Source organism: Apodemus sylvaticus, chromosome 4 (assembly GCF_947179515.1).
Source record: "Apodemus sylvaticus chromosome 4, mApoSyl1.1, whole genome shotgun sequence".
In the NCBI taxonomy this organism is placed as follows: domain Eukaryota; kingdom Metazoa; phylum Chordata; class Mammalia; order Rodentia; family Muridae; genus Apodemus; species Apodemus sylvaticus.
In genome coordinates, this window is record NC_067475.1 from 165,452,198 (window position 1) to 165,468,444 (window position 16,247).

Consider the following 16,247-nt stretch of genomic DNA (forward strand, 5'->3'; position numbering starts at 1 on the left):
ATTAGGCTTTTTCCCTTCCAGTAACATTGTTTGGAACTACTTGTCAATGTGTTTGAGGTGTTGAGAGGCAGTGTCTGGGACTCTGTAAGGTCCTCCCCAGCTCACAATCTCTCTCAGGTTTTCCTGACGTCTCCCAAGGCCTCTGCACTTATTTCTGTCAACAGTCAGCCTTCTCTCTACCTGTGAGAGGTGGGGGAAAACCTGCTGAGATCCTGCCCTACAGTGTGGCTGCCAGAAAATGTTGTAGAAAGCACACATTGCACCTCACACAATGATTGTGAGAGACTTCAACACCCCACTCTCCTCAATGGACAGATCATGGAACCACAAACTAAACAGAGACACAGTGAAACTAACAGAAGTTTTGGACCAAATGGATTTAATAGATATGTATACAACATTTCATCCTAAATCAAAAGACTATAACTTCTTCTCAGCAACTCATGGTACCTTCTCTAAAATTGACCATATAATTGGTCACAAAACAGACCTCAACAGATATAAGAAGATCGAACTAATCCCATGCCTCCTATCAGATCACTATGGAATAAGGGTCGTCTTCAATAGCAACAAAATCCCATATACACATGGAAGCTGAACAATGACTCAATACCTTGGTCAAGAAAGAAATAAAGAAAGAAATCAAAGACTTTCTAGAATTTAATGAAAATGAAGGCACAACATACCCAAATCTATGGGACACAATGAAAGCAGTGCTAAGAGGAAAACTCATAGCTCTGAGAGCCTCCAAAAAGAAAATGGAGAGAGCATACACTAGCAACTTAACAGCACACCTGGAAGCTTTAGAACAGAAAGAAGCTATTTCACCCAAGAGGAGTAGAAGGCAGGAAATCATCAAACTCGGAGCTGAAATCAACCAAGTAGAAACAAAAAAGAACTATACAAAGAATCAACAAAACCAGGAGCTGGTTCTTTGAGAAAATCAACAAGATAGATAAACGCTTAGCCAGACTAACCAAGGGCACAGAGAAAGTATCCAAATTAACAAAATTAGAAATGAAAAGGGAGATATAACAACAGAAACTGAGGAAATTCAAAAAAATCATCAAAAAATCATCAGATCCTACTACAAAAGCCTATACTCAACACAACTGGAGAATCTGGAGGAAATGGACAATTTCCTAGACAGATACCAAATATCAAAGTTAAATCAGGATCAGATAGATCATCTAAACAGTCCCATAATGCCTAAATAAATAGAAGTGGTAATTTCCAACCAAAAAAAAAAAAAAAAAAAAAAAAACAGGACCAGATGGTTTTAGTACAGCATTCTATCAGACCTTCAAAGAAGACTTAACACCAATACTCTTGAAACTATTCCACAAAAGAGAAACAGAAGGAACACTATCCAACTCATTCTATGAAGCCACAATTATGCTAATACCAAAACCACACAAAGATCAAACAAAGAAAACTTCAGACCAATTTCCCTTATGAATATCGATGCAAAAATGCTCAATAAAATTCTTGCCAAACGAATCCAAGAACCCATCAAAATGATCATTCATCATGATCATGTAGACTTCATCCCAGGGATTCAGGGATGGTTCAGTATACAGAAATCCATCAATGTAATCCACTACATAAACAAACTCAAAGAAAAAAACCACATGGTCATTTCATTAGATGCTGAAGAAGGATTTGACAAAATTCAGCATCTTTCATGCTAAAAGTCTTGGAAAGAACAAGAAATCAAGGCCTTATGCCTCTTGGCTGAGTTAATGCTGGAACTGTTGAATTAAAAAGAAAAAGTATGTCTGTAAATGTGTAAACTTGGCAAGTTACTTCAAAATCATCAGTGTACTTCAAAAGCAATAGGATCCTTTATTCTGAAAATTATACTATGGCAGCCACATGACTAATTCTTAATGAACCAACCTGTTTAATGATTATTATGTTCCTTTAAAAGAGATATGATTGTAGCATGTGTAAATGACTTGTCTATATCTTTTCATATTTATTCACTTTTCCAACATGAGTTTCCTGAGCATGTGGCTTTCATGTCTTTGAAGGTACAGTTGTGAAGAAGGAAGGACCAGGCCTTTCCTTGTAAGCAGATATCCAATTAAAAGAGGTACAAAGTAAACTAAATGTCAGACACTCAGGAAAGTAACACTGGTTACCAAGAGGGGGCAAAACGGAGCTGGGCCCTGTGTGCATAGGGTGAATGAAAATAAAAACCCTTAAGCTTCAAAATAACAGCAATCATTAATTATTACTTCCAATCTTAATTGAACAGGTGACTCTGAATTACTGGGACACATTAGGTTAGGGTAAACCAGCAACTTTCAAATGAGAATTGTTTAAAAATTCGGGAACTCAGTGACATTATTTTACAACTAAGGGATGGACAAGCTGTTCAGAGCAAAAGCAGAGGTCTGAAATGTTACTTCTTCCTTTGCTGGGAGAAGTCACTGGCAAGGGGACCAACTGCCCTGATCTGGTGTGCTGCACAAATCCTTCAACCACCTCAGTACAGCAAAGACTCTGAAAAGGTACTGTGTGTTGAGACAAAGTGCTGAGCTGAGAGCAGGGAGCAGAGAAAATAACAGTAGAAATAACTGTTCTCATAGGTGCCAGGAACCATGTTAAAACTAATCATGCATTATCTTACTTTACACAATATTCAGAAATATATGAGACCAATTATAGAGTCAGTTTTGGAGAAGGTACTGTGAGGTGCTGAGAAAAGGGTATATTATTTTGCTTTAGGATGAAATGTTCTATAAATATCTGTTAGATCCAATTGCTTCATGACTTCAGCTAGTTTTACTGTGTCTCTGTTTAGTTTCTGTTTCCATGATTTGTCCATTGCTGAGAGTGGGGTGTTGAAGTCTCCCATTATTATTGTGTGGAGGAAAATGTGTGCTTTGTGCTTTAGTAAAATTTCTTTTATGAATGTGGGTACCCTTGCATTTGGAGCATAGATGTTCAGAATTGAGCGTTCATCTTGGTAGATTTTTCCTTTGACCAGGATGAAGTGTCCCTCCTTATCTTTTTTGACAACTTGTTTGAAAGTCGATTTTATCCAATATATGAATGGCCACCCTAGTTTTTTTCTTGGGACCATTTGCTTGGTAAATTGTTTTCTAACCTTAGACTCTGAGGAGTGAATGTCTTTGTAACTGATGTAGATTTCTTGCATGTACCAAAACATTGGGTCCTGTTTAAGTATCTAGTCTGTTAGTCTATTTCTTTTTATTGGGGAATTTAGTCCATTGATATTAAGAGATATTAAGGAAAAGAGATTGTTACTTCATTTTATTTTTGTTGTTAAAGGTGGAATTATGTTTGGGTGGCTAAAGGAACTAAAAACATCCAATAGAAAAAAAACAGTATTTTTAAAATATGGTGCTGGATCAACTGGAGGTCAGCATGTAGAAAAATGCAAATTGACCCATTCTTAACTCATTGTACAAAGCTCAAGTCCAAGTGGATCAAGGACCTCCACATAAAACCAGATTCACCTAAGCTTAAAGAGGAGGAAGTGGGAAAAAGTCTGAAACACATGGGCACAGGGGAAAAGTTCCTGAACTGAAAAGTTCCACCAATGGCTTATGAGCTAAGATCAAGAATTAACAAATGGGATCTAACAAAATTGCAAAGCTTCTGTAAGGTAAAGAACACTATTAATACAGAAGATGCTCTACCATGTAATAAGGACACATGCTCCACTATATTCATAACAGCCTTATTTAGAATAGTCAGAAGCTAGAAAGAAACCAGATGTCCTTCAACAGAGGAATACATACAGAAATTGTGGTATATTTACATAATGGAGTACTACTCAGCTATAAAAAATAATGAATTCATGAAATTTTTAGGCAAGTAGATGGAACTAGAAAGTGTTATCCTGAGTGACATAACCCAATCACGAAAGAGCACACATTGAATGCACTCACTGATAAGTGGATATTAGCCCAAAAGCTCAGAATAAACAAGATACAATTAACAGCCCACATGAAGCTCAAGAAGAAGGAAGACCAAAGTGTGGGTGCTTCTTCCCTTCTGAGAAAGGGAACAAAATACTCACAGGAGCAATTATGGAGACAAAATGTGAGGCAGAGAGTGAAGGAAAGGCCACCCAGAGACTGTCCTACCTGGGGATTCATCCTATAAACAGTCACCAAACCCTGATACTATTGTGGATGCCAAAAATTGCTTGCCGAAAGGAGCCTGATATGGCTGTCTCCTGAGGTGCCTTGGCAGAGCCTTACAGATACAGAGGCAGATGTTAGCAGCCAACCACTGGACTGAGCATGGGGTTTCCAATGGAGGAACTGAGGGAGGACTAGAGGAGCTGAATGGGCTTGCAGACTCTTGGGAAGAACGATGATGTTGGCCAACCAGACCCGCCCTGAGCTCCCAGGGACTAAGCCATCAACCAAAGGATACACATGGTTACAGCCGCATTTGTGACAGAGAAATGCCTTGTTGTGCATTGGTGGAAGGAGAGGTCCTTGGTCCTGTGAAGGCTGGATAGATGCCCTAGCATGGGGAAATTGAGGGTGGGGGTAGGTGGGAGCAAGTTGGACGCAGAGGCATCTTCTTGGAGGCAGGGGGAGGGAGGATGGATTGGAGGTTTTCTGGGAGAGGAGGAAATCAGGAGAGTATAACATTTGAAATATAAATGAATATATTTAATAAAAAAAGAAATTTTAAATTCAAAGAAAAAACTGAGATATATGAGAGAGGAATACATGCTATCCCATTTTTCAGATAAAGAAATATGATACCTTAAAAGGGTTTAAATATTTTCCCTTGGGTCAGACAGCAGATCAGGACTGTAAAATGTTCTGACTGAGAGACTGGCTAACAGCAGCAGGCCTTTTAATGATTGTGTTTTACCAATCTCAAGAAGTGTATTTGTGGAGTCGAAGATTATACAAACGTGGGGTCAAGGGACAAGGTTGCCTAGTACATACTTACTACATGAAAAGGGTTGAGTTTATGTGAATACCCTTAGTCTGGCAGGTTCCACACCAATGGTAGAAGTCAAATCAGTTCTATTGATAGGGGAGGGTAGAGTTTACTTACCACAGTACCACCCATGGGTCCTGTCCTGGATGATAAAAGAGAGCAGACTCGGCAAATCATTAGAAGAAATCCAGGAAGCATCATTTCTCCATTGGCTTATGAGTTTCTGCCTCCAGTCCCCATCCTGACTTGCCTAGATTATGGTTTGCAAGTTGCAAAATGATATCAACTCTTTTATTTCCAAGATGGCTTGTGTCATGGTGATTTAACACAGAAAACTCAGCCAGATTAAGATAAAAATAATTTGTATTCAAGAGAATATACTTACTCATTCTTATACAGATAAGCAAATATTAACAAAACATTAGGCACTTAGAAATTTAGAACATACTCAATGATTTTTTGGGAGTGTATATTTTTGTTTTACATAATCACTAATGCTGAGAATCCTACTTCATATAAGTATGTGGTCCAAGATGACAGGAGCATGATTAGGACCAGTTTTAGAAATTATTGAAAATTCTAATCCAAAGACAAAGTGCACCTGAAGATTTATTTTAAACCTCTAGGCAGTAAGTCATATTATTTTAAAGTTGAGCAATTTAAGATAACATAATTCAGGATCACTACTAATGTCGTGATTCCATGCATAAAAAATGGCAACAGGAAAGTATGGATAATCTGTTTTCTGCAATTAAACCATTATGTTTCTAGCAGACCAGAAAAGTTCCTATGTACAGAAAAGACTCAGTAATCCATAGCATACAGTGTTCTTGAATCCAAGGTGCACCGGCAGTGTTTCCTGATACTGTGTAGTATTAGACCAAGCACAGTGCACATGGTTCAGACTGTGTTTAAGGCCAAGCCTCTGTTGGTGCTTTGTGAAGAAACATGGAAGTCTACCTGGAAACACTTTGGATTCATTGAACCTTTGATGTTGAATTACATTTCAGGTGTTGTTCATTTGAAAACCTCCTATACTGTATCATGTTTCTCCTCCACTGGGTAGTTCTATAGTTTAAGACCGTGGTCTCCAGCTGTCAGACAGGCTAACAAAGCAGCATGAGAATGTGGTGGAAGAGTCTGGGTTTGTTTGTTTTTGTTTTGTTTTTGCTTTTTTTAAAAATTTTTTTATTCGATATAATTTATTTACATTTCAAATGATTTCCCCTTTTCTAGCCCCCCCCACTCCCCGAAAGTCCTGTAAGCCCCCTTCTCTTCCCCTGTCCTCCCACCCACCCCTTCCCACTTCCCCGTTCTGGTTTTGCCGAATACTGCTTCACTGAGTCTTTCCAGAACCAGGGGCCACTCCTCCTTTCTTCTTGTACCTCATTTGATGTGTGGATTATGTTTTGGGTATTCTAGTTTTCTAGGTTAATATCCACTTATTAGTGAGTGCATACCATGATTCACCTTTTGAGTCTGGGTTACCTCACTTAGTATGATGTTCTCTAGCTCCATCCATTTGCCTAAGAATTTCATGAATTCATTGTTTCTAATGGCTGAATAGTACTCCATTGTGTAGATATACCACATTTTTTGCATCCACTCTTCTGTTGAGGGATACCTGGATTCTTTCCAGCATCTGGCAATTATAAATAGGGCTGCTATGAACATAGTAGAGCATGTATCCTTATTACATGGTGGGGAATCCTCTGGGTATATGCCCAGGAGTGGTATAGCAGGATCTTCTGGACGTGAGGTGCCTAGTTTTCGGAGGAACCGCCAGATTGATTTCCAGAGTGGTTGTACCAATTTGCAACCCCACCAGCAGTGGAGGAGAGTTCCTCTTTCTTTTATGTTAACTATTAAAATGTTCATTGTAGAACCTTGATCTATGTAGATACAGTATATACCATAATACAGGCAATAAAATATAGTAAATTACAATTTTATTTATTTTGGTCATAAATGAAAATAGTTTTGATATGTACAATTCAGAAACATCATCAGAACACCTAGAGCTGATCCTGTGCCAAAGCACTACATACACAAATACCACCAGGAGAGAGTTGGTCTCCCAGGAGTGCCGATATGCATGTGAGCACAGGTAAGACAACCACTTCTGTTCAAATTCCTGTCCTAAGAGGGATCTTCTCAGAACCGTCAGGACACAGGAACCAAGAAACAGCTGGGAACATGATCCTTCTGATTTCTGTCGGAACCCCAGAGCTCACCCTATACTACAACTCTCCATACCTAAATTCCTCCCAGAGAGAACTGGTCTCCCAGTAGTACTGACACAGAGGCTTGCAGGAGGGACAAGACACAGTCACAGATAGCAAGAGCAGGTAGCACCAGAAATAACCAGATGATGAAACACAAGAACAAGAACATAAGAAAGAGAAAACAAGGCTACTTGGCATCATTAGAACCCAGTTCTCCCAACCACAGTGAGCCTGGTTACACGAACCCACCATGTAAGCAAGACTCTGATTTAAAATTGCATCTCATGATAATGATAGAGGACTTTATGAAGGACATAAATTACTCTCTTAAAGAAATACAGGGGAACACAGGTAAACAGCTAGAAGCTCTTAAAAAGAAAATACAAAAATCCCTTAAAAAGTTATAAAAAAACACAACCAAGGGACTGAACAAAACCATCCAGTATCTAAAAATGGAAACAGAAACAATGAAGAAATCACAAAGTTAGACAACCCTGGATATAGAAAACCTAGGAACGAGATCAAGAGTTACAGATGCAAGCATCACCAACAGAATAGAAGAAAGAATCTCAGGTGCAGAAGATACCATAGAAAACATTAACACAAGAGTCAAAGAAAATGCAAAATGCAAAAAGCTCCTAATCTAGGAAATCCAGGACACAATGAGAAGACCAAACCTAAGGATAACAAGTATAGAAGAAAGTGAAGACGCCCAACGTAAAGGGCCGTTAAATATCTTCAAATTATATGAGCTAACTTTCCTAACCTAAACAAAGAAATGCCCATAAACATACAAGAAACCTACAGAACTCCAAATAGATTAGACCAGAAAAGAAATTCCTCTTGTCACATAACAGTCAAAACACCAAATGCACAAAAAACAGAATGAATATTAAAAGCAGGAAGGGAAAAAGGTCAAGTAACATATAATGGTGGACCTATCAGAATTACACCAGTCTTCTCACCAGAAACTATGAAAGCTAGATGATCATGGGCAGATTGCATACAGACCCTAAGAGAACACCAATGCCAGCCCATACTGCTATACCCAGCAAAACTCTCAGTTATCATAGATGGAGAAACCAAGATATTCCATGACAAAACCAATTTACACAATATCTTTGCACAAATCCAGGCATACAAGGGATAACAAATGGAAAAAGTCAACACTAGGAGGGAAAGTACACCCTAGAACAAACAAGAAAGTAATCTCCTTTCAATAAACCCAAAAGAAGATAGCCACACAAAATTAAAAATAACATCAACAATAACAGGAAGCAACAACCTCTGTTCCTTAATATCTTGTATCATCAATGGACTAAATTCCCCAATAAAAAGGCATAGACTAACACACTGGATTAGTAAACAGGATGCAGCATTTTGATGCATACAGCAAACACACCTCAGTGTCAAAGACAATCAGTACCTCAAAGTAAAGGGCTGGAAAACAGTTTTCCAAGCAAATGGTCCTAAGAAACAAGCTCGAGGAGCCATTCTAATATTGAATAAAATAGACTTTCAACCAAAAGTCATCAAAAAAGATAAGGAAGGACACTTCATACTCATCAAAGGAAAAAATCTACCAAGAAGAATTCTCAATTCTGAACAATGCTCCAAATGTAAGAGCACCCATATTCATAAAAGAAACTTTACTAAAGTTCAAAGTACACATTGTACCTCACACAATAATAGTGGGAGACTTCAAAACTCCACTTTCATCAATGGTTAGATCATGGAAACACAAACTAAACAGAAACACAATGAAACTATCAGAAGTTATGGACCAAATGGATTTAATAGATATCTATAGAACATTTCATACTAAATCAAAAGAATATACCTTCTTCTCCATATCTCAAGCAAGGTACCGTTTCCAAAAATTGCCATATAATGGGTCACAGTACAGACCTCAAGATATATAAGAATATTGAAATAATAACATGCCTCTTATCAGATCACTACAAATTAAGGTTGGTCTTCAATAGCAACAAAAACAATAGAAAGCCCACATACACATGGAAGCAGAACAATGCTCTATTCAATGATAACTTTGTCAAAGAAGAAATGAAGAAAGAAATTAAAGACTTTTTAGAGTTTAATGAAAATTAAGGTACAACATACCCAAATTTATAGGACTCAATGAAAGCAGTGCTAAGGGGAAATCTCATAGCTCTGAGTGCCTACAATAAGAAACTAGAGAGATCAAATTAACAGCACACCTGAAAGCTCTAGAACAAAAATGAAGCAAATACATTCAAAAGGAGTAGACAGCAGGAAATAATCAAACTCACGGTTGAAATCAACCAAGTAGAAACAAAAAGATACAAACAACACTAATAATAAAAACTATATATAAACAACAAAACCAAGAGCTAGTTCTTTGAGAAAATCAACAAGATAGATGAACACTTACCCAGACTAATCAGAGGGCACAGAGACAATATCCGAATTAATAAAATCAGAAAAGGGAGATATAACGACAAAAACTGAGGAAATCCAAAAAATCATCAGATACTACTACAAAAGCCTATATTTAACTCGCCTGGAAGATCTGGATGAAATGGAAAAATTTCTAGACAGATGCAAAACCAAAGTTAAATCAGATAAATCATCTTAACAGTTCCATAACCCCTCAAGAAATAGAAGTAATCATTAAGTCTCACAACCAAAATAAAAAAAAAAAAAGCCCAGGACCAGATGAGATTAGTATAGAATTCTATCAGACCTTCAAAGAATACCTAATATCAATACTCTTCAAACTATTCCACAAAGTAGAAAGAGAAGGAACTTTACCCAATTCCTTCTATGAGGCCACAGTTACACTGATACCATGACCTCACAAAGACCCAACAAAGAAAGAGAACTTCCGACAATTTCTCTTATGAATATTGATGCAAAAATACTCAATAAAGTAATTGCCAACTGAATCAAAGAACATATCAAAATGATCATTCATCGTGAACAAATAGGCTTCATCCCAGAGATGCAGGGATGGTTCAATATGCAAAAATCTATCAATGTAATCCACTACATAAAAAAAACGCAAAGATAAAAACCACAAGATAACATTATTAGATGCTGAAAAAGCATTTGACAAAATTCAATATCCCTTCATGTTAAAAGACTTGGAAAGATCAGGAATTCAAGGACCATACCTAAACAGAGTAAACACAATATATAGCAAGCCAGTAGCCAACATCAAACTAAATGGAGAGAAGCTTGAAGTAATCCCACTAAAATCAGGATTTAGACAAGGTTGTCCTCTCTCTCCATATCTATTCAGTATAGTACTTGAAGTTCTAGCTAGAGCAATTAGACAAGGAGGTCAAAGGCATAAAATTGGAAAGGAAGAAGTCAAAATATCACTATTTGCAAATGATATGATAGCATACTTAAGTGACCCCAAAATCTCCACCAGAGAATTCCTAAATCTGATAAACAACTTCAGCAAAGTGGCCAGATATAAAGTTAACTCAAACAAAATCAATAGCCTTCCTATACTAAAAGGATAAGCACGCTGAGAAAGAAATTGGGGAAACGACACTCTTCACAATAGCCACAAACAATATAAAGTATATTGGTGTAACTCTAACCAAACAAGTGAAAGATCTATATGACAAGAATTTCAAGTCTCTGAAGAAAGAAATTAAAGAAGACCTCAAAAGATCAAAAGATCCCCCAAGTTTGTGGATTGGCAGGATTAAAATAGTAAAATGTCCATCTTGCTGAAAGCAATCTACAGATTCAAAGTTATCCCCATCAAAATTCCAACTGAAGTCTTTTCATAGAGTTAGAAAGAGCAATTCTCAAATTCATTTGGTATAAGAAAAAAAAAAAAAAAACCAGGTTAGTAAAAACTATTCTCAATAATAAAGGAACTCCTGGGGGAATCAGTATCCCTGACCTCAGGCTGTAGTACAGAGCAATAGTGATAAAAACTATATCTTATTGGTATAGATCAGGCAGGTATAGAGTTGATCAATGCAATAGAATTGAAGACCCAGAAATGAACCCATACATCTATGTTCACTTGATCTTTGACAAAGGAGCTAAAACCATACAGTGGAAAAAAGACAGGATTTCAACAAATGGTGCTGGTTCATCTAACAGTCAATATAGGGAAGAATGCAAATTAATCCATTCTTATCTCCCTGTACGTAGCTCAAGTCCAATTGGATCAAAGACCTCAGCATAAAACCAGATACACCGAATCTAATAGAAGAGCAAGTGGGGAAAAGTCTGAAACACATGGGCACAGGGGAAAAGTTCCTGAACAGAACACCAATAGCTTATGCTCTAAGATCAAGAATTGACAAATGGGCCTTCATAAAATTTCAAAACATCTGTAAGGCAAAGGACCCTGTCAATAGGACAAAACAGCAACCAACAGATTGGGTAAAGATCTTTACCAGTCCTACATCCATTGGTGGGCTAATATTTAATATATATTAAGAACTCTAGAGTTAGAGTCCAGAGAACCAAATAACACAGACCTAAACAGAGAATTCTCAACTGAGGAAATTGGAATGGCTGAAAAACACTTAAAGAAATGTTCAAAATCCTCAGTCATCAGGGAAATGCAAATCGAAACAACCCTGAAATTGCACCTCACTCCTGTCAGAATGGTTTAGATGGTGGGGTTGCAAGCTGGTACAAGCACTCTGGAACTCAGTCTGGTGGAAAACTGGAGATAGTACTACCTGAGGGCCCAGCTATAGTACTCCTAGATCTATACCCAGAAGATGCTCCAACATGTAAGAAGGACACATGCTTCACTATGTTTATAGCAGCCATATTTATAAGAGCCAGAAGCTGGAATCAACCCAGCTGTCCCTCAATGGAGGAATGGATACAGAAAATGTGGTATACGTACACAATGGAATACTACTCAGCTATTAAAAATGACTTGATGAAATTCAGAGGAAGATATATGGAATATCATCCTGAGTGATGTGATCCAGTCACAAAGGAACAAACATGGTATGTACTCACTGACAAGTGGATATTAGCCCCAAAGGTCGGAATACCCAAGATTCAATTCACAGACCATATGAAGCCTAGGAAGAAGGAAGACCAAAATGTAGATCTTAGAACGATGAATAAAATACTCAGAGGAAATATGGAGACAAAATATGGAGCAGAGCCTGAAGGAAAGGTCATCCAGAGACTTCCCCACCTGGGGATCCATCCTGTATACAGTCACTAAACCTGGAAGATGTGGATATCAGGAAGTGCTTGCTGATGGAAACATGATATGGCTGTCTCCTGAGAGGCCTTGCCAGAGCCTGACAAATACAGAGGCAGAAGCTGGCAGCCAACTCTGGGGTCCCCAATGGAGGCGTTGGAGAAGGAAATGAAGGAGCTGAGGGGTTTTGCAGCTCCATGAAAGGAGCAATAGTGTCAACACGCCAGACCCTGGAGCTCCTGGGGAGTGGACTACTAACCAAAGAGTACACATGGAGCAACCTAAGGAGCTGGCCACGTGTGTCAGAAGATGGCCATATTAGACATCCGTGGGAGGAGAGGCCCTTGGGCCTGAGGGTGTTTGATGCCACAGTGTAGGGGAATCCACGGCAGGGGGATTGGAGTGGGTGGGTGGAGAAGAACCCTCACAGAGGCAGGGAGAGGGGGATGGAGGATGGAATAGTGGGTTTCTGAAAGAGAGACCTGGAAAGGGGAAAACATTTAAATGTAAACAAAGAAAATACCCAATCAGAGAGAGAGAGAGAGAGAGAGAGAGAGAGAGAGAGAGAGAGAGAGAGAGATCATCAGAGGTAAAATCTAAAGCCCATTCACTTAGGGGACATGAATTTTCAGATTTTCCAGCAGAAGCAAGTCCAACGATAGCCATATTTAGAGAGTTTGTCATGAGATTTTACATCTCATGGGATTTGTGCATTTTTTTCTGGCTGAGATAGCTTATCAGTTTTCAGTGTGGTAAAGTCACATTCAGAAGGTGGAGAAAGGCTTCCTCTGGAATCAGATTGGCTTAAGTCTTTTTAATTCATTCAAATTATGCAGCATTCATGCTTTTTCTGAGCCAGTTTGCTATCTACAACGAGGGACAGCAATATGACAAGGGGCTACGTGTGAACAACATTTCATATTTCACGTCCTTCCAGATCGTCAGAACAGTCTGCAAGTGTGTCACGGTCTGCACATTCAGTGCGTCCTTGATAAGGACAAAGCTTATTGTTCATGTCATCATGGTTTTTCTTCACAGTTGTATTAGACGAGTTTGTAGTTACTCGTTCCTTATTCCCTTTCTTCCACTTTGAGCAGCCTTCCCAGTGTCTTGTCCGTGAAGAATTGAGTTCTACATTAGTAAGTAACTTGTTATTACTGTTCACAAGCTTAAGATTGTTTTTTATTGTGAGCTCAATCATTCACTCACAAAAAACCAGTGGAGACAGCTTTGCCAAAAATATAAAAAGATCTAAACCTATAATTAGATTTCAAAAAAATAAAAACAGTGATTCAAGAACCCTGAACCTTTGTACCCAATGCTGTTTTCACTAGTGTAGTAACAAGACAGTTTGTATTTATATAATTTATATGTAATGATTGTATTGGAAACAAGTATCACATAGATCTATAATGATAAACTCATCGGGTTTTTTTTATTAAAAAGTAATGTAGATCTAACATTTATTGTTTTATAAAAGTAATAGGATGATGTTTATTCAGCAGGTTCCTGAACACTGTTAGTGGTTCAAAGGCTAGTAATCCTGATGTATAAAGACCGTCAGTATTACTGATGTAGCAATTAGGACATAATCCATGAGCCAGTTACTTCAGCAAGGGGTTAACACACCCAGAAGTTTAGCTGAGAATGATACCATGTTGTCTGAGACCAAAACAGGCAGACTATGTGAGGTAAAGGGAAGCCATGACTTTCCAATTATTTACAGCAGGAGGCAGTTCAGGACATGGAGTAAGGGGCTCTGCTCCTAACCTGGCCTCGGCCTATGTCCTTCTCCCTCACCAACTGCTCAGGGCTCCCCAGGCCTCAATTTCCTTCCTGATAATTGAAGATGACTATAAGAATATTAAGCAATTAAAATAATATTTGGGTGGAAAATATGTATTATTTCCAGATGAAATGTGAACATTTACTTTGTCTCTGAGCATCTGACGCAGCTCTATAATTCCTCACTTTACCACAAACTGGGTACGACCCTTGGACTGTAATTCTGGTCTTTATCTGTTGATGCTAAATCAACCAAAATCTATAATTGGCATGAATGATTCAATAAAGAAATGTATGGAGAAAAAAATTATAATGTCTCCTGAAATGTGGATCATTATCCTGAAATAGGATAAATGACTATTTAGTGTGGTCACAATATGTGCTTTGAAAAGACATAGATGTGGGGAAGTCACCTCGAGGAGGAGGGGGAGTGAGAGAAGTCGGAGGAGGATGAGGAGATTATATATGCATTATAAACATGTATGATATGGTCAAATGCAAATGCAATTCGTAAGAATCTTATTTACTTCAGCAATGGAGAGTTTGACTAGAAGTGAACTTGCTGATGTTCCAGCAGTGAGTGTCTGACACACAAACCAGCATTGGAAGAGACAGATTTCTCCACAAAATGGAAATGACAAGAGCAGTGTCCAGATAATTACCCCGCCCCACCTACAGCCAAGCTGCCTTTCAGCCCTGTCCTCTCCCCCTCCTCTCTTCTTCACTGTTTTGAGTTCTTATTTAATTAACAGGGCACAGTCACTGCAATGCCTTTACTTAGACAATCATATAACCTTCAGCATCATGAATAAAGAAAGAAAGGCCCATTAATGGATATATTTTTAGGGTGGACAGCCTGGCTTGTCCAGATGTGTAACTGTTTGAGGCATCTTTGTTAATAACCCCTCATTAATGTTCATGATCTGTGTATGTATCACATGTTAAATTAATGAGATGGAGCGCTGGGCTGGAGTCCTGTTGGGTTAAGTGATGTGCAGCTTTCTGAAGCTGAAGCATCACCGTTTCTGTCCTTTGGTTTGTTATCTCTACGGCATGGCTTCTCCTCAGCTGCAACACGAATTACCATCACAGTCAGTTCCTCTTCCCGGCTTTCCGCCAATCAGGGCAGGGAGTATCTAAGTGAATAAGAAGCGTGTTCTGCATATGACATAAATTTGATTGGAAAAAATATAATATGCGAAAGTGGGCATCTAGAAGGAGTGGTCACACTGGCAGTAGGAGAACCAGTGAACGGGAGTCAGTTCATAGTTTGGAAAATATTGTAGTTTGTTGCCATTGACGGCCAGCCAGAGTACTCATTGGAACAGCTAATAGAGAGCGGCTGCTGGAAACACCTCTGTTTCTCCCAGCGTCTTCTGGTTGCATGACAGTTTTCTAGCTAATAAAGAAATAAAACTTCAGTGCTCATATTTAAATGTTATCAAAATAAAACATACATGAAACCTGTTGTAGTAACTCCATAAAAAACACAGAAAGATAAATTTTACCTTAAAGTTACTTGGAGGGAGTATAAATTTTGCAAGAGGTACACTTTAGCTTTTAATGATATTAAAGGATTAAAAACTATTGTTTTTCTTTGCTTGCACAATTTTTAGTCATCCTCTTTGTGACTAAGTGAAATTTTTGTAGGAGAGGTTGTATTCACATTCTTAACCCATCAGAAAGGTCAGGGAGTTGACTTACATCAAGAAATGTCATTTTTTTCTCCAAATAAATTACATAATATTTAATAAGCTATTACCCAAAATAAATCCAATAAATTACACAATAAATCAAATTAATTACACAATTTCCAGTTCTTCAGTATGGCACTAAATAAAACATTGCTTCTAATAATATACTAAAATAAGAAAAGAAATGTTGAAAAATAACTTTATTTTCCACGTAAAATAACCAAAAGCTATTAAATCTTTGTCCATGTAACTAGTAGAATACTATTCACTGAGTGGTTGTACTGGAGGAAAAGCCATCTGTATTAAGATGCCATTTTAATATTCTTTTGATAATTGGATAAATGTGTACCAATCTGTTTGTTTTAATTTATAAACACACAAACACAAAAGTAAAAATGAGAATTTTTTTTTGTCTTT

At 38.0% G+C, this 16,247-nt stretch overlaps 1 protein-coding gene across 3 annotated transcripts in view; it reads right to left on the bottom strand.

The window, feature by feature from the left end:
- Positions 1-16,247, bottom strand: part of Pkia (cAMP-dependent protein kinase inhibitor alpha) — an 81,420-nt gene that overhangs the window by 34,166 nt on the left and 31,007 nt on the right. The window lies entirely within an intron of this gene.